This window comes from Chionomys nivalis, chromosome 10 (assembly GCF_950005125.1).
Source record: "Chionomys nivalis chromosome 10, mChiNiv1.1, whole genome shotgun sequence".
NCBI lineage: Eukaryota > Metazoa > Chordata > Mammalia > Rodentia > Cricetidae > Chionomys > Chionomys nivalis.
Genome location: NC_080095.1, coordinates 60,102,648 through 60,122,430, shown reverse-complemented (window position 1 = coordinate 60,122,430; position 19,783 = coordinate 60,102,648). Strand labels below are relative to the sequence as shown.

General features: G+C 33.9%; 1 protein-coding gene across 2 annotated transcripts in view; it reads left to right on the top strand.

Moving 5' to 3' along the window:
• The window catches only part of Lrfn5 (leucine rich repeat and fibronectin type III domain containing 5), a 235,191-nt gene that overhangs the window by 88,432 nt on the left and 126,976 nt on the right, over window positions 1-19,783 (top strand). The gene's annotated exons all lie outside the window — the stretch shown is intronic.

Genomic DNA, 19,783 nt, shown 5'->3' with positions numbered 1-19,783 from the left:
TAGAGAAAGGTCTGCAGAACCAGAAGTGTTTCCAGAATCTTTTTTTCCCCAATGGGTCACAAGCTTATTAAGAAAAAGAAATCTCATTTTAAACAATATGATATAATGTAAATAAAATATATCCTTCAAGTCTAGTGATTCCTCTAAGCATGTAACTTAGTATTATTCTATACTGATTTCTGAAAAATCAGAGGGATGCTAAGATCATATTTGGTATAATTTTAATTTTTTCTGTTATCCCTTCTTTGTATTGGTTCTTAAAATGTTCTTCCATTAATACATTTATCAGCAAGAAGATGGATAAGATTATGGAGGAATAAATATGATCAAAATAATTATATAGATATATAAACTGTAATGAAACTGATTATTCTATTTAAATATTAAAAAATAGCATTTTAAAAGCTCAAAAATATTCGCCTTAGTGCAATCATTTCCATAATATTACTTTTCAATGTCTAATTTTTCTTCCATTTCTTTAGTCTTTCCTTTATTTTCTCATCAAATCAATGTTTTTCCTAAATCCTATGTTTTGTATTGCATTGAAAGCTCATGAAGGTATTGATCATTGTGTTGAACTTTTTCTTTGTCTCCTAAGACTCTAAGCTTAGTATCTGAAAGTGTCAATGCCTGTAAATTGTCAAGGATGAAACTTATGTCTACACCACATATCAGTTCTTGACACTGTGATTGCATTTTTTTTTACTGTATGCTTATTTACCTTTATATTACATGTAACCATATCTGAGTCTTCTGGTGGCAAAAATACCTTTACAGAAAGCTAAGACTTGGCTTCTGTGGAGCAATGCATCTTGAAAACAGTCTTTGAAGCTATTTAGGAAAGAAAGGGAAGTGTGAATGTTAAACTTATATGTTTTTAGCACACTCTGAATACTAACTATTGTAGCCCAGAAAGTATAGCTATCTACAAAGTGAGGGGAATAAAGTAATATAGTGAAATTAATACCGGATTTATGAAGAGATCTGGAAATTTGAATCTGTGACAGCATTTCAGATACTTGGCCTTCTCCTCTGGGAAATCAATATTGAACATGTTTTCTTCTTATATAATCCAATGATTTTTCTTAGTACTTTATGCATGTTTCAAAAGGGTTTCTTTTACAATTAAATCTGTCTTAACTGTCACACCAGTTTTCACCTAATGTCTAGTATTTGACAATTCTTCAGGCTGATGTTTTCCACACATGAAATTCTCTTATGGACATTATCTTAAAACATATCCTTTAAACTTCTTTAGTTCTACAAATTGCTTCAAAGGTAAAAGCTTCTTTTCATTTCTTCTGCCACAAACTTAATAGGCTCAACATCACTACAGACATTTTCAACACTTTCTTCCAGAAATCTCGGTTCTATGATCTTGCTCTTTATTTCAAAATATAAAAGTATTGTTACATCTCTTTGTCTTTCAGCCTATTGTTTGTATTCTAAATCAGAAGAACAAAATGTTACATTTAGCTCTTTTTATGTTAAATAAAATTTAGACAAGCTAATATGCATGTATGGGAAAGCAAACTAAATTAATGTTCACCACTATGAATAATTTAGATATAATTAAGTCAGTCACTTTGAAGGAGTAAGTAACCTCACATTAAAAAATTATTATTATTTTATGCATCAAGGGTTTTACCTGGATGTGTCATGTGTACCATATGCATGTGTGGTACCTGAGGAGGTCAGAAGAGTGTGTCTGATGCTCTGGAATTTGAGTTACAGATGGCTGTAAAGTGCAATATGGGTGCTGGAAATCTAACTCAAGTTTTCTAGGAAAGTAGGCAGTGACCTTAACCACCCAGATATCTCTCCATACTCAAATGACCTTTTGGATTTCCAGTAAAGAAAATATACTGTAAGTGCTTCATTGAACTTGCATGAATGAAAAAGTGTAGATTAACAATAAGATGGTTGATGGATATAATTCTAAAGTATGAATTTCACTGTCCTACAATTCAAAATATCACTGATATATGTAGCCATTAACCTTATTGAATTTAGTCAACCATATCATTAAATGTCAAGTTAAATGCCTGTCTTTTGATTTGTTTGACACAGATTACTAAGAACAGAGACAAGCATCCTTTAGCTAGTAATGAGCCAAAGTGCTCATTATTGTAACCATTTAATCTATATATTACCCATGCTTGCACATATCCTGTTTCATAGAATTATATAAAATATTTTCTCTTTAGAAGTTACATATTTAATCACTGATTATCAATTTAATTTAATGCAATATAGTCTCACAACATTTTACATACATAAATCAATAGGGAAGATTTCATCACTGAACTGTGTTTGCTTGATGTTTTACTAGATTTTAAAAGAGACCATCATTTTACAGAGAATATACATGAAAGAATCAAAAAAATTGCTACAGCCCCCCTTTTCATAAGTTATTCATTTCTTGTATTAATTTGATGCATTTCTTTCAATGGATAAATAAAAATGAAATAAGTTGTAGATGAAACTTTCTGTCCTTCCTAGTCGTACAGCTGTTCAGTCCCAAATAAACACATTGACACTTATATTAATTCTAAATTGTATCGTCTATTACTCAGGCTTGTTGGTAACTAGTCAACCCATAATTGTTACTTATGTTTAGCCATGTGCCTTGGTACCTTTTCTCAGTAAGGCATTCTCATCTTGCTTCCTCTGCATCTGGCTCATGCCTTTCCTCCAGAACTTTCCTAGTCTAACGGTCCTGCCTATACTTCCTCCCTGGCTACTGGCCAGTCAGCATTTCATTAAACCAATAAGAGAGACAAATATTTACAGTGTACAAAAGCATTATTCCACAACAATAAGTTTGTTAATTAAAGTTCATTTGGGCTTTACTATGTTTTCTACAAATCTGTGTATGTTGCGACATCTGACTATCCTTTGGGTGTCATGCTAAATAGCTTCACTGACCTATACATTGCCTGCACTCTGCATGACATTTCATTTCTCATTAACCTTGAAACCATGGGTCCTGTTACTGTCTTCATAGTTTTACTTTATCTTGTTGGTAATGGAGTTGGAATGAATATTTTTTTAAACATACTGATAAATACCTTGATCTCTTCTAATTTGATGATTACAAACAAGGCTAGTATAAACATTGCTGTATGAGCTTTTGTAAGTATGTGAATGTTCAACTTGTTTTGTAAAAGCCTGAGCCTGAAGGCACTCAATTTTTCATTAAATCTTTGGTTAACTGGTTAAAGCACAGGCAATTTGTTTGCTAAAGGGCTGAACTGTTTGCCTACCTCAGAGTGACATATCAGATTCTGAGTGTTTTCTATATTTATCAGCCTTCAGTGTGACATATTTTAGCCATTCTAAAACTATAGGTTTGTGCCACATTATTATGTTGTTGTATTTTGTGATTAACATACACACATATTTGTATATACATGTACACACATGTATATATGGTATAGTATATATAATACTGCTTAAGATTAAACATGTATATGGTACTATCTTTTTGTGTTTTTTACTTCCATATACATTTTCTGATGTCTATCCAGGTCTTTTCTCCATTTCAAAATATAATTAGTATATATTTACATGTTTGATCAAAGCCACCCTATTACATTCTCTCTAATTTCTTCTCTCTATTCACCCACTACTTTCCCTCCCAATTTCATGCTCTTTCAATCTTTCCGCCCTTATTCTGCAATGAGAGATTCCTGAGCCTTGAGAGGATGATATAGATGTTCCATTTAAAACGGAACCTTATAAAGTCTCTTGTTTTCTGTATATTGACTGGTTGTGGGTCTCTAATAATTCCATAGAAATTACTATTATAAAAACATCAGAAAGAACTTTTGTTTCCTGATGGTGTCTGAGAGATGTACTAACCTGTGGTTATAAAGATAAGGACATAGGGGGAAATTTATTATTATGTTGTCATTTTTGCAGTTATATAGCACTACATTGTCACCTAGCCAGTTATGGATTTTTACTCAAGTATGGGTTCCATTTTGTGGAGCAGGTTTGGATCCCAATTGGGGAATGGTTGAGTACTCACATAATATTCATGGCATTATTGCACCTGTGGGCATATCTTGCCAGGATAATTATTATTGTAGCTTTCAGGGTGCACAACTGGATAAAATTGTTGATGATTTTTTTAACCAGGTAGTGCGCATAGAAATTTCTGGTATTATGAATGCTATCCCAGTAGATGTGAAGATTCCATATTGGTACCAGGTCAATTTATCCATGTACTATGAGTCAGTGGTGCCTTCAGCAATATAATATTACTGTCAAATATTGTAGGCAAAGCAATGCCAATAGCTTATACTGTTTTGGAAAGGTCTATAAAATTCTTTAGACAAATCACTTGAAAAGTGATAACTCATTCCCAGCAATGCTTTTTATTTTATAACTCACGGTTTATTTAGAAGTATTGTCTCCCATTATAAGTAACTTAATTTTAACCTGTTTAATGTATGTAAAGCTATATAATTTAGGCAGGTTCTATAGTAATAGATTTCCTCATGATATTTAGGTGATGGAGGGCACCAGAAGAATAGGGCCACCTGAATCAAATAAACAAGGTGTATATGAACACAGAAAAGTGAAGCAGTAAGCAGAGGGTCTACATGGGTCTTTACAGGGACCTCTGCATACATATTGGAGATATTAGTTTAGTATTTTTGGGGGAGTGGGGTGGTGGTTTTTTTTGTTTTTGTTTTTTTTTTTTTTTTTGAAACTGAGTTTCTCTGTAGGTTTGGAGCCAGTCCTGGAACTAGCTCAAAGAGATCCACCTACTTCTGTATTCTGAGTGCTGGGATTAACGGCATGCACCACCACTGCGTTGAGTAGATTAGTATATTTATGGTACTAACTGACCATGAAAAGTAATGTGTCTCTGACTCTTATGCCTGTTCTAATGAGTCTTTTCCTTCTATTTGTTTGCCATTTGATATTACAGTTTTTGCTTTATTTTATTATGTTTTGTTTTGTAATGTTTTGTTCTTATCTTTTCTCAGCTGGTTCTTTTATAATGAGAAACAGAAATGGAGTGAATCCAGAGGGGAGAAGAGGTGGGGGAAAACTAAGAGGAAGAGAGGGAGGGGAAACTATACTCCATTCCCATACTACATGCCACTGATAGCCTATTAATTCACTTTCCCCTTCGTATGGCCTGTGTTCTAGTTCGCTTTCCTTGAAATCCATCCATGGTCATTGGCTAGTATCCTGCCTTCTCTGGGTGCTTCAATTTAAGCACGTACATATCAAAAGATTCAAAGCTAGCATCCACACATGAGAATGAACATGTAATGTTTGTCTTCCTGTGTCACCCTATCAAATGATTTTTCTATAACCATTTACGTAATTTTATAATTTCTTTATTTTTCTTTACAGATGAGTAATATTACATTACTATGTATATCTTATTTCTATCATCATTATAAGTTGAAGAGCATCTAGGTTGTCCTCTCTCACCTGAAATGATGGATTATATCCCCTTAAATGATCACTCTAAATAACCCCATTCTCCGTTAAATTGCTTCTTGTCACGTATTAGGTCACAGGAACAAAAACAGTAACTGCAGTAACTTTCTTACTTTGATTTGAATCTTGAAATCTTATAAAAGAGGTGAATGTATTTATTTATGGAAATGTTTGATGTTTTCCTTTCCTTTAAGCCTTTCTATTTCAGTCCAAGTATATTTTTAGTGAGGCTTTATTATTTTTAAGTTCACAGTCTTTAACAACATTATTAATATACCCTCCTAAGTGCACAATATCCTTTTATAGTCACACTGTCTGGTAATTTTATATCTGACATTCATATGCATAGTTTGAAAATTGCTATGGAAATTATCCTATTATTGTAAGAGGTGTTATTCCATGTCACCCACATCAACCTTTGTTCTTTACGACTGTTTTTACCAAGCTACCACCAGCCTATTAGTAACCGTATAACCTCCAGTTAACCTCCTCTGAAACTCATTCTCTTTTGTACTTTTTTTTTTTTTTTTGGTTTTTCGAGACAGGGTTTCTCTGTGGTGGTTTTGGAGCCTGTCCTGGAACTAGCTCTTGTAGACCAGGCTGGTCTCGAACTCACAGAGATCCACCTGCCTCTGCCTCCCAAATGCTGGGATTAAAGGCGTGCGCCACCGCCCGGCTCTCTTTTGTCTTAACTCAGGTTTGTTTTTGATTTCTCTATACCTGCCTGATTATTTTATTCTTTATATCCTTTGAAAGAGAAAAGAAGGGGGCAGGAAAATGAAAAGAGAAGAGAGAAAATATACAATGGAAAATGAAACTAACCAAAAACACTATTACAGAACACAGACACATTTTGTCTAAGTGTTTTTAGAAAAATTCAGAATAAAAATGCCAGGTCCTATATCTTAGGAAAATGCAATGATCACTAGTCTAAAAGGAAATAATTTTTCTTTTTGAAGTTATTTTCAGATGATTGTCAAACATTGAAAGACAAATCTAACTTGTCAGATTTAGCAAGATGAAAGTACTCTTTTTTTGTTATTAGTATATATTTTCAAGGCTAACAAAATTTTAAATCAGAAAGTTTTATAGAATTAAATCTTGCTTCATTTTAGAACATATTTAGGTCTAGTTAGTTGCAATTTTTTATTGAGCTCTACATTTTTCTCTGTTCCCCTCCCTTCAACCCTCCTCCAAGGTCCCCATGTGCTCAATATGTTCATAGCAGCATTGTTTGCCATAGCCCAAACCTGGAAACACCTAAATTCTCCTTGACCAAAGAATGGATAAGGAAAATGTGGTACATTTATACAATGGAGTACTACACAGCAGAAAAAAAATAATGACATCTTGAATTTTGCAGGAAAATGGATAGAGCTAGAAAACATCATTTTGAGTGAGGTAACCCAGACACAGAAAGACAAGTGTCACATGTACTCACTCTTAAGTGGTTTTTAAACATAAAGCAAAGAAAATCAGCCCACAAATTACAATCCCAGAGAATGTAGACAATAATGAGGACACTAAGAGAGACATACATAGATCAAATCTACATGGAAAATAGAAACTTTTGAAACATGTTAAGAATTCACAGTTTTATTACTTTTCTGATATTCTTATCTTAATTATATTAATGTGCTACAAAAAATCTGAAATAATGTACACTTAAATTAGGTAAATAAAAATAATGTAGCTGGTCGGTGGTGGCGCACACCTTTAATCCCAGCACTCGGGAGACAGAGGCAGAGGGATCTCTGTGAGTTCGAGGCCAGCCTGGTCTCCAAGAGCAAGTTCCAGGACAGGCACTAAAAACTACAAAGAAACCCTGTCTCGAAAATCCAAAAAATAAATAAATAAATAATAAAAATAATGTTCATAAACTCAGATCAATGAGTTAATATTAATTAAAAATATTAAGCCATATTGTTGGCACTTTAATTTGGAAATAGCTAGTACAAATTTGAAAATGTATAGTATAATGAATGTAAACACTCAATAAAAAATTATGTTATTTTTTAATTGCTGAAAATACATATACTTCAAGTAAATGTTATAAAGGAATTGCAATAGTAAGCAGTTTTTCATGAACATGTACTCAAAATATATATAATATGTATACATTAAACTAAACATAGAATATTCGGTATGATTATTAATTTCACTTGCACATACAACCTTAGTACCATAGTATTATCATTTCAAGTCTCAAGTTATTTTTTCTTGAAATCATAACTAAGTTTTTACTTATTTTTCTAGTATTTGAAAATTCCACAACACATTTTGAGTCTTAGTAGAGCTCTTTGGAGCCTGCGTTTGTGTGGGTTTCTGTTCTTGTGATAAAACATAATGATCACGTTGGGCGGTGGTGACATACGCCATTAATCCCAACACTCAGGAGGCAGAGGCGGATCTCTGTGAGTTCGAGGCCAGCCTGGTCTACAAGAGCTAGTTCCAGGACAGGAACCAAAAAGCTACAGAGAAACCCTGTCTCGAAAAATTAAAAAAAAGAAAGAAAGAAAGAAAGAAAGAAAGAAAGAAAGAAAGAAAGAAAGAAAGAAAGAAAACATAATGATCAAACGCAATGTAGGGCAGAAAGGGTTTCTTTAAGCTTCTAGTTGCACACTACAGTCTATCATTGAGGGAAGTCAGGAAAGGAGCTTAAACAGGACAATGGCCCTGTGCCAACAGCAAATGGATTGCTGCTGCTTACAGACTTGCTCCTCATGGCTTGCTTAGCCTGCCCACAATAAGTTGGGCCCTCCCACATCAATCATCAATTAAAAAAAAGCACCACATTCTGATTCACAAGCCAGTCTGGAGAGGATATTTTTCTAGATTGAAGGTAACTCTTTCTAAATGATTCTAGCTTGTGTCAGGCTAACATAAAACTAGAAAAAAGCCCTTGAATCACCTTTATTTTTGTCAAGTTACTGCTTTTTTAATAGCTCTAAATTGTTGCTTCGGTGACTGAAGTGTCTACTGTTGGCATAATTTGCTTTGTGGCTCTGCCTTGTCCTTATTTCTTAGCAAGAATGAGTCTAGCAGTAGTAATAGATTTATCGATCCAATCTTTGACATATTTTCAGCATTCAAATTTTACAACCAATTTAACACAATGTCCAAAATTACCATTCGCAGATTAGATATTAAAGGGGGGATTAAGAACATTAATCTTTTCAGGTGAGATTATAATTAAGAGTTGGAATCAGAAGAGGAAGCTTGCTGTTTGCAAGTCACACCTTCACTATCATGCTTTCTCCTTATTCACTTGCATGGCTTCATCTGCCGTTTGCAGACAGTTGACATTTTACTTCATTGTGATTCACAAGTTTCATTCTAGCATGTCGTATGGCAACTATGCAAGGCTCTTAGAGATAGAATACTGTGTTTTCTACTCCTTATGGGTGTATTTTCATTGATTGACGGGTGGGAACTAGTCCACTGTCTCAAAACGAAAACCTCCAATCTGTCCTTAATGACAAGGTTCCTGTGCTGTGCTTCTGGAAATAAAGGCTAAGTTTTACCTTTCTTAACCTCCATCCAATGTACTAGTTTCCTAAAATATGTCAGGATTGATGTAAATGCTAACTTTAGAGTGACCCTGGTCAAATACTATTTCTTGGTATCCACTGCACCACATTCCTGTGCAGGAACAATTTAGGATGTTCCAGGGAATGCATGTCTACTCTATCCTCTATAAGCCTGACCAGAAACAGGCATTAAGAGTCGGCACTAAGGGCTAGGAATAGCATTCAAAAATCTACCCCTAGTGATCTATTTTCACTAGCTAGACCCTAATTTCTAGTGCCGCAACAGGAGCCATTGTAATGGAGAGAAATTCAAAGCAATCCCACTAATATAGGAACTAGACAAGGTTGTCCACTCTCTCTGTATCTATTTAATGCAGTTTTGATGTTCTAGATTGAATAATAAGACAAGTGGAGATCAAGAGGATACAAATTGGAAAAGAAGTCAAACTCATTATTTGCAGATAATATGAGAGTACACTGTAGAACACTGTAGATTCATATTGCAAGTCATTTTCGTTTTATGCTTAATGTGATTATTTTAAGATAAGGTCATTAGGACAAGGGCATTCCATCCTGGTTTTTAAAAACTTGCATACTATGTTACTCTTCAGTGAAACACTCTGATACTTATGGAATCAAAAGGATACTTCTGATTTACTGTGGCCTATTAAGTAGCTTTTGCAGAAACAAAATATATTGTTTTTTATTTATTATTAATGATTTTACAGAAGCATGGTTTGCGATATTATTCATGATAGTAGTTAAATTCATTTGTAAGATAACATTTGTAATGTAATCTTGGTATCTATTTATCTAAATAACTTTTGCAAACTAAAATCAGTATTATTTATACATAAGAGATTGTGAAATGAGGCAAAGCAGTGCAAAGCATATATATTTGAAATAACAGGAAACAAACAAAACAACAACAACACAAATTGACAGTTTTAGTATTCTGATTAGAAGTTAAAAGAAAATAAACTGTACATGAATCAGGTCTCAAGCGTCTCTAGGTACAAGTTTGATTAAGACACAAAACACTTTCATCCTGTCCCACACTGTAGTAGAAATTCTTGTTTTCAAATTCATTCTGTTAGTCTCTGTCTTTTTATTGGGGAATTGAGTTCATTGTTATTTCCAATGATTTTTAATTCCTTTATATGTTATCTGGCCTTTTTCTCTTGCACTTTTAAAATTTCTTATTTGTTCTGGGATTTTAATATTTCTTATTTGTTCTGTCATCTAATAATTGATTATTATGTGACAAAGGTTTTTCTTTTCTGCTCCAATCTATTTGGTGTTTTGTAAGCATATTGCACCTTTATATGCATGTCCTTCTTAGGTTAGGAACATTTTCTTCTAACATTTTGTTAATTTTTTTCTGGGCCTTTAAATGGGATTTTTTTCTCCTTCCTCTATTCTTACTATTCTTAGACTTGGTCTTTTTATAGTGTTCCAGAATTCCTGAATGTTTTGTGTCAGCAATATTTTTAAATTTAACAATTTTTTATCAATGAATCTATTTCTTCTATTATATATTCAATGCCATGGATTCTGTCTTCCATCTCTCGTATTCTGTTGGTGGTGATTGGCATCGGTAGCTTCTGTTAGCTTACCTAGATTTTTCATTTCCAGAATTTCACAGTTCATGTTTTCTTTGTTGCTTCTGTTTCCATTTTCAAATACTGAACAGATTTATTCATTTCCTTCAATAGTTTGCATTTTTCCCCCTTTGGCTTTCTTGACATTCTCTAAGGGTTATTGATTCCCTCCAATTTTTAAATTGTCCAGTCTATGATTTTTCTAACAGATTTATTCATTTCCTCCATGGGACTTCTATAATCATCATAAAGTTGGTTTTAAGGTTGCTTTTTTTTTTTTTTGCTTCAGCTGTTTTGGATTATTTATGGCTTGCTGCAGTGGGATTGCTTGACTCTGGTGGTGGCATATCTACTGACTGTTGTTCACTTTCTTACACTTACATTTAGACAGCTGAATTTGGAGTGAATATCATTATGCATGCCAATTTTTGGATTTGCCTTTGTTAGTTTGAGTTTTCCTTCCTTGGTTTCTATTTCCTCTCTTGTCTTCTGGCTGCCATTGACTGTTATTGTGTAGAGTGACTGCTTACGTTTAGGGCTGAACATCTAATTGCCTGAATAGCCTCTCGTTCAGCAATTTGAGGCTGCAATTCTCACTATATCTGCTCTGTGCAGGGGTATTCTTGTGTTTAGGATCCTGAAGGTTAAGCCGTACAGGCTTAGGCAGGGCAGGAGATGGTGGAGGGGTAGCTTACCTGGTTTTAGAAGAGCTGGCCTGGTCTCTGATGGACTAGAAAGCTTCTGCCAGATGTGTGGGCTACAATATGGTGATGAGGAGAAGAGGAGCAGTTGGAGTTATGCTGGGAGAGCAAAGGCTGATCAGGGGACAGTTGTACATGGGCTTCATTATGCTGGCCTGGCCTCTGATATAAAAGGAGGTTTCTCCCAGGATATGGTTAGAGAATCATTTTTGTTCCTTTTTAGTTTCTTCACTAGAAATATTTAGCCATAAAAAATATAAATAATAAGAATAAAATAAAAATAAAACAAAATAAATAAATAACTGATATCACCATGTACCAAAATGTCAGTTACTTAGAATCTCCCTAGGGCTGCTTTAGTTGTACTAATTTATTTCTTATTATTTCAGGTAAACTACCTGCCCTGTTTCATTGTCTGACAGTGACAGGAATATAGGCTAAGGCTTTCTTCCAAAATTCTGCTCAGTTAATGGAAAGATTCTGGTCGTGATGCTGGCAGCATCTTTCCTGTGTGTATGACTTTTAAAGATCCAGAGGGCTGTACTTCACTGGGCAATCTACTATTAGTCAAACTTATTGAATAAATTTGCAGGGTCAGCCCATCACTAAATGCACACACAGACAAAATTAGTTGATGTTGCTGTTTTAAAAAAAAGAATCACAAGCACAATTGTCTGTAACTACCTCCTAGAGAGTTCACATGAATAGCTCAAACAAATCTGTAATTTAAACAGAAAGAATTGGGAAAAAAATAATCACTAAGCAAAAGTTTATAACCGTGACTCATGTAGACAGATCATCTTAATGAGTCCAAGATTCTAAAAAAAGAAAAACGTGAATTTTAGCACTTCAAATAATGACGAAAAATCACTATCAACTATGAAATGTAATTTAGAAAAGAAGAATTCAATTAAATACATTTTATCATGCTTATAAATGTGGACATGTCTGTTCATTCTCAATTATCATATATAATCAAGCATTATCTTAATTCTTTATTTATAAATAGTATGCATTCATAAATACCATAAATGCTATTCTTCATTTTAGAAGAATCCATCCATCAAGTCTATGGGATGAGGTTTGGGAAGCATGCAGATTTTGCTGCTGATTTCTGTTAAAAAAAAAAAAATCTTGAGCTAGTTCCAGGACAGGCTCCAAAGCTATGGAGAAAACCAGTCTCAAAACACGAAAACAAAACAAAACAAAACAAAAATCTCATGAGTGTTTGGATTCTAATGTTTTTAACTCAGTTGAGGGTCTGAGTAGTTTAAATAAGAGACATTCTTATCGCTGTGAAAAACTGTAATTTTAATTTTAATGACTCTATCAAAAATTGATCAACTATGTTGTTTTTGAGATCTTTTAAACATTAATTTACTAACCAATGGTTTTATGACTCCATCTATTTGGGTTTTATAAAGAACCATTTAGTTCAATCCATGGAACAGCCATTAATTCACATATGACATCAACTGAAAACAAATCTTAATTGTATTTTCAAACCTAGAACTGGGATTCAACATTGAGATTGCTTTTATTAATTAATCAAACATTAAATTATATCATAATACTATGGGTTACTTCTCATCAGTTATTAAAACAGTTTCTAATGAAATAAAAAAAAGAATACCTGAGTGAGAACATTTGCAATTTCAGCATTTCTTACCTGGATTAATAGTTTTTCCATATACACTGATTTACATAGGATATGGCATCTATTAAGCCGAAGATATTCTTTTCAGTTTATGCACCCTACTTTTAGTTCAGCTGAATAGAGAAAAATTAACAACTCCCATAAGTATAAAGGTCATTAAAAGACTTTGATCTAAATATAGCAATTACCTTAAAGTATTAAATATTGTAAACATCACTATTTATCGTGGAGCAGTTAACATAAACAGCTTTGTGGTCAATCATGTGAACAATGTCTCATTTAAATATATAATTTTCTGGGTCTGGAGAGTTAAGAGGACTGTTTTTTCCCATAGTCTTCTGGGGGCTGTGTTTTTTTCTCATACCCATGTGTAAGCTCATAACTATATATAACTTCAGTCAGAGGATTATTACTCTTTTCTGGTTCCCGCAAGTACTGCATTAATGAGGTATACATCCATCCAGGTATTCATATATATGAAATAAAAATAAATAAAATATCAGATAATTGAAAAGATAGAGTGTTCTGGAGGAATTAATGTCAAAAGAATTACTGAGACCAAAATACATGAAACATTTGATTTTAAATATTGAAATAATATTCATAAAATCTATTATTCTTCTCATCAAATATTCTGTCATATTGAATAGTATAGCTAATTGAACACTTAAGAAACAATCTGTTTCAAACTTAAAAAAAAAAACAATACGGGAGGGAACACACTGTAATTTGTCCTTATGATATCATAATAATCTTGATTTTACTACCAGACAAGTACATTAGTAGAATGGAGAAGTGGCTCAGTCAGTAAAGTGTTCATACAACAATGTACACAAAAATGGAGCTCCCTGGTATTCACAAAAAAAAAGAAAAAGAAAAAAAAAACAGGTAAGGAGAGACATATTTGTATATCCAGGTGTAGGTAAGTAGAGACAGAAGGAACTCAGGAATTCAGTGGTCCATCAGGGTAGCCAGAGAGCTACAGGTTCACTGAGAGCCCATGACTTGAAATAATTAAGTAAATGATTAAGGAAAGAAGAGAGAAGATAAAGCCTCCACTTGTGAGTATGCTCCTGAACATACCTGTGCACATGCAACAACAAACACAGGAGGGATTATGTGTTATGAACATTGATCATCATAAAAACAAAAATTCATCAAATATAATTTGGTATCAAAATTATTACAGAAAATTATCGATTACTATTTATATTTGGAACAGAAAAAAGTTCATTATTGAAAAATCAATCAATGCAATATAGATCATAGACAAATATAGAAAATTCAAAACTTTATTATGAATATTCTCAATAACTTGAGAATCAAAATAATTTACCTCAAAAGTATAGAAATTGTGCATGGAAAGAAACAAAGCAAAACAAAACATAGATACCATCATGCTCAATGGTGAATAACTGGACTAGTAGCCCAAACAAGTAGGTAAGAAATGTTTATGGCTAGCCATGCTTTCCTTGGGTGTGAATCTCCAGAAATCCTAATGGAGTTCAGAATGATACACTGTGTTCTAGATGTGGCTCGATGAGGACCAGACTGTTGAGTGCAAAGTTTAAGCCTACCATTATAAGTATGGTTCTCTGTTAGTGTCAAGGTTGCATCTCTGGAAACTATCCTTTAATGGTTCATGGAATATTTAATTCCTTATTCCCATTTCATATATAGAATTTAAAAAAACATCCCACACCTTAGGAGTTAAGGTTCTCAGTCAGTCTGGGTGTTTTTTTTTTGTTTTTTTGTTTTTTTTTTAACATTGGCTGCAAGATATTTTATTTTGACATTTTGTGCTCATCCATTAAATCTGTGAGGACATTTTCAATCTTAGATTTGTGTCAGTCACAGATTCACAGACTTAACAAGCTGTGTTACTTATGTCCTCTTTCAAGTAAGGGCTAAAATGCTGAAGAAGAAGAGGACCAAGGACTTCAGAATTAACATATAATGCAATAATGTAACGGAACGTGCCTTCAAACACTGTTTTGTACTCATCTGTAGCTCTACATCCTTCTTTCTGTCATTATTTCAGGACTTTGGAATCTGATCTTATGGAGAATTACTGCCATATGTCCCCCGTAGCTCCTTTAACTTTTACTTCCAATGGTCTCTTTGCCGTTATTTTCTAAATGAATCACAAGTTTTACTTTAGAATCTATTTTTTCTAATGAAACACCTTTGTTTTTAAAAATATTTCCTTCAATAATGTTTTAATATATGTTTTTTCTATATCAGCACTTATAACCTTGAAATTTGCATTTCTCTAGTTTTTGTTGTTTGTAGTAAATCAATGTATGGGATGCTGCAATAGGTATAGCTCTTCTCATGTGGACCTTGCTCCCAAAATGCTTACATGTCAATGAAATATAAGAAGCACAGAACATAGCATTACAAGGTGACTTTTGTGTTTGTTATAAGTGAGATAAGACTTTTGTATTTGTTCTATGCTGAAGCCTTGGTGACCTCAAACTAATATTCCTGCGGCTTCATCCTTCTCCATGATGAGTTCACGGGTATGTGACATCATGTCCAAGGATAATGGAAAGCTTAAAGTTAGGTATGTACCTTAAAATGCATCACTGGTAGAGAACCAGCCAATCTATACAAGATAATTTGATCAAGAAAATATAAAGTGCCTAAATATTTAATTTTTTCTTTTTATTATTATTTTGAAAAAATACCAATCCAAATCACCACTCTCTTTCCTCCTCCCATTCCCTCCACACACACACCCAACCCACACCCTCTAATCCTAAGAGCTGGCAAGGCACTTGGCTTTGTAGAGAGACCAAGGCCATCCCCCACTACATCTAGACTGAGCAAGGTATACATCCAAAAAAAAATAGGATTCCAAAAAGCCAGTACATGCAGTAGAGACAAATCCCAGTGCCATTGTCAATGGCCCCTCATTCTGCCCAACTGTCAACTACATTTAGAGGGACTAGTTTGATCCCACGCTTGTTCATTACCAGTCCAGTTGGAGTTGGTGAGCTCCCATTAGGTCATGCAAACTGTCTCAGTGTATGAAAACCTCATGGTCTTGACTTCTTTGCTCATATTCTTACTCCTTCTACTTTTTGTTTGTTTGTTTGTTTTTGTTTTTGTTTTTTCGAGACAGAGTTTCTCTGTGGTTTTGGAGCCTGTCCTGGAACTAGCTCTTGTAGACCAGGCTGGTCTCGAACTCACAGAGATCCGCCTGCCTCTGCCTCCCAAGTGCTGGGATTAAAGGCATGCACTACCACCGCCCGGCCTCCTTCTACTCTTCAACTGGACCTTGGGAGCTCAGTCCAGTGCACTGATGTCGGTCTCTGCCTCTGTTTTCATCTATTGTTGGACTAAGGTTCTATGATGATATTTAAGATAATCATCAGTCTGACTACAGGGCAAGGCCAGTTTGGGCACCCTCTCCTCTATTGCTTAGGGTCTTAGCTGGGGTCATCCTTGTGGATTCCTGAGAATTTTTCTAGAGTGAAGTTTCTTGATAACCCCATAATGACTTCCTCAATCAAGATATCTCTTTCCATGCTCTCATCTGTCCTTCCTCCATCCTGACTATCCCATTCCCTCAAGTTCTCCTCAACCTTCCCCTTATCCTCTCATCTCCCCCTTCTCTCTTTCCTTCTACTCCTGCCCTCATACTTCCAATTTTGTCAGGCAATCTTGCCTGTTTTCAATTTCCAGGTGTGTCTATATATGTTTTTCCTTGCGTTCACCTTATTACTTAGCTTCTCTAGGATCATGAACTATAGGCTCAATGTCCTTTGTTTATGGCTAGTATCCACTTATAAGTGAGTACAAACCATATTCATTTGGGAGGGTCTGGGTTATCTTACTCAGGATAGTGTTTTCTAATTCCATCCATTTACATGCAAAATTTAAGATGTCATTGATTTTTACTGCTGTGTAGTACTCTAACATGTAATTCTCACTTTCTTTATCTATTCTTCAGTTGAGAGGAATCTAGGTTGTTTCCAGGTTCTGGCTATTACAAATAATGCTTCTATGAACATAGTTGAACAAATAGTTCTGTAGTATGATTGAGGATCTTTTGGGTATATTTCTAAGAGTGCTATTGCTGAATCCTGAAGTAGGCTGACTCCCAATTTTATGAGAAACCACCATAGTGATTCTCAAAATGGTTGTGCAAGTTTACCTTTCCACTAGCAATGGATGAGTGTTCCCCTTACTCCACATCCTCTCCAGCATTTTTCATTGTGTCTTTATAGATACATATTAATATGCATAAAACATATGGAGAGGTGATAACTAACATATATATTAAAAAGAGTGTGTTGGAAGTGTATCTAACTTCTATAGGTCTTGCCTTTCCATGTGTTAAATTTGTTTTGAAATCCCTTGCAGCATTACCAGTATACTTCTTGTGCTTTTCCATTTTAAGCACACCCATATCAACTTTCAAAGGACTTGAACTGCAAGCTCCCAAACTCCATGTGTTCCTTGGACATATCTAATTTTTTTAATACATCTGATTTTTAATTTTGCAATAGTCACACAGCAGACACAGCCTCATATCCAAACATGCTGGTAGATAAATCTGCATTAAAATATTCTAGCTTATATATTTATGTAGTTTTTCTTTACTCATTCACATGTATCATATTAAAATGTATCCACAATATTTGCTGTTATATCTGTATGAGCGTTATAGTAGCCTGTGTAGGAGTCACATAATGAAAAATTAAATTTAAAATGTTGTATTATTATTTGTTTTCTGAAACTGTCCTTAAATTGTACACTTAATTTTAGATATGGTTTGGAAAAGACAATGTAATTAACTGTAATTTTTTAATGCCTTCTGAACTTTTGCTTTAGTAAAGTAATGAAATTACAGCCTGAAAGTGTTGTTCCCTTAAGATTCTTTGGAAGCTCCCTCATGTACCATTAAGCAGACTTTTCATGAAGCTCAACAAAATAACATAAAGTTTCTCTTATAACCTAAGCCCACTTTCTTCTTAACCCCTGTCTATTATAATTAACATGAAAATGATGTGTTCAAAAATTACTTGTACAATGAATATTAATAAGCAACAGAATCATGCACTTTCTGTTCTTCACACTAAAACTTGATTTATTTTCCATAAAATGTATATATGTTAGAATTTTCAACTAAAGACATAATGTTATATACATACATTGAAATTCTCCTTACATGTATTCCTCAAAATTAAGTAATATTGCTATTATTAGGGAATGATAGCATGGTTTCTTTAGAAAATATTTCTGATATTATAGGGAGACAGTGATACTGTGTCAGAAGATGAGAAAGGAAAAAGGGGAAAAGAGAAGGTGGCAAATGATAGGGAGATAGAAAAAAGAGAATGACTTCCCTTACTTTCCTAGAGAGACGATGACTTCAACTGAAATTGAAACAAATATGTAACTTCAAATGTTTTAACTTGAACAATATTTCATTTCTATGTAGCAAAATAGAAATAAATTTCAAGAAACCTTACCTAATTGCCTAGATCATGAGGTTATAAATTGAAGCATTTAAAAAATACTTTTTATTTTGAGTCCTAATCATTTGTCAAACATTACTCACGTGGGTCAAAATACTACATTATTTCTGTAGTGATTTTGTACCTATTTTACATTCAAATCTTTTATTTGTTTTATAATTTATAGTCACTACCTAATGTGAAAATAGCTTTTTCTAGAAAAATATCTTTTATATTCTGAAACCGAACTTTCGACAGAGCTTGCAACCATTTTAAAGATATGTGTTAAGATCATTGAAATCTATGAACTCAGTATGTTTTTCAAATGTGGACTCAGCCTGTTTAAATTTTACTCACCTTAATGGAAAAACAACCAGTCTTACTATGCTTTGTACTTCCCATGTAATCAGCTTCTTCATCCCAAATGAACTGTCTGGCAACTCAAAGTGAGCTATCTTAAATTATTCACTCTCCTATTCGCCTGATGCAGAGCAATGCCTGTGTGTGTGTGTGTGTGGGGGGGTTATTGTGCATGCATGAACATACACATAATGCTAAGTAAATGTAGTATCTACTTAGAAGCAACCTATTAATAAAGGTTGATGACATCTGTTCACAGTTCTGAGTGGTCTTCTAGCTCACTAAAACAATTTTTTCCCTTGTAATCTATTTAAAATATCGATTAAGATAATATTTTTATTACTTTCCTTTACCAAAAGCTGAGTTGCATGAGTGTGTGTGTGGGGGGGGGGTTGCCAATAAATATAGAGCAAAGCCTTTTATTAGAGACAGATGGAAGACACAGTGGAGAAGCAAGGATTTCAAATTTGGGCTCACACTTCCTTTTCACTAAGAGGCAAAAAATCCTTTCATTTCTTTCTTTCTTTCTTTCTTTCTTTCTTTCTTTCTTTCTTTCTTTCTTTCTTTCTTTTTTCTTTCTTTTTTTGTTAATGTAGCATATGTACATCTAGAGCATAGAGTTTTTATAGTTAAAGTCCAATTTTGGAGACAGATTTTATTTCTTCACTAAGCTAATGGTGGATTTAATGCCTTTTTGTGTCTAGCATTCATTACTTGAGGACTAGCATGAAATTTAGTGAATGATTTAACTGTGAAACCAATGCCGATCTATCAACTTTTGCTGTTGTCTGACTGCAAAGTCTTTCACTTTGGCTAGTGGGTTACTAAGCAACAGCATCGCCAAGTTACTATGAGACTTGTTCACAGGAAATTACAAGTACAGCAATACAATTTTTAGGTCATCAAGATTTATGTTTTATTGAACTGCTGAACTCTTGCTGATAGAGGGAAGGGATGATGAGTTGCACTAATTTTCATGTGACATTTACATCAGTGAGTG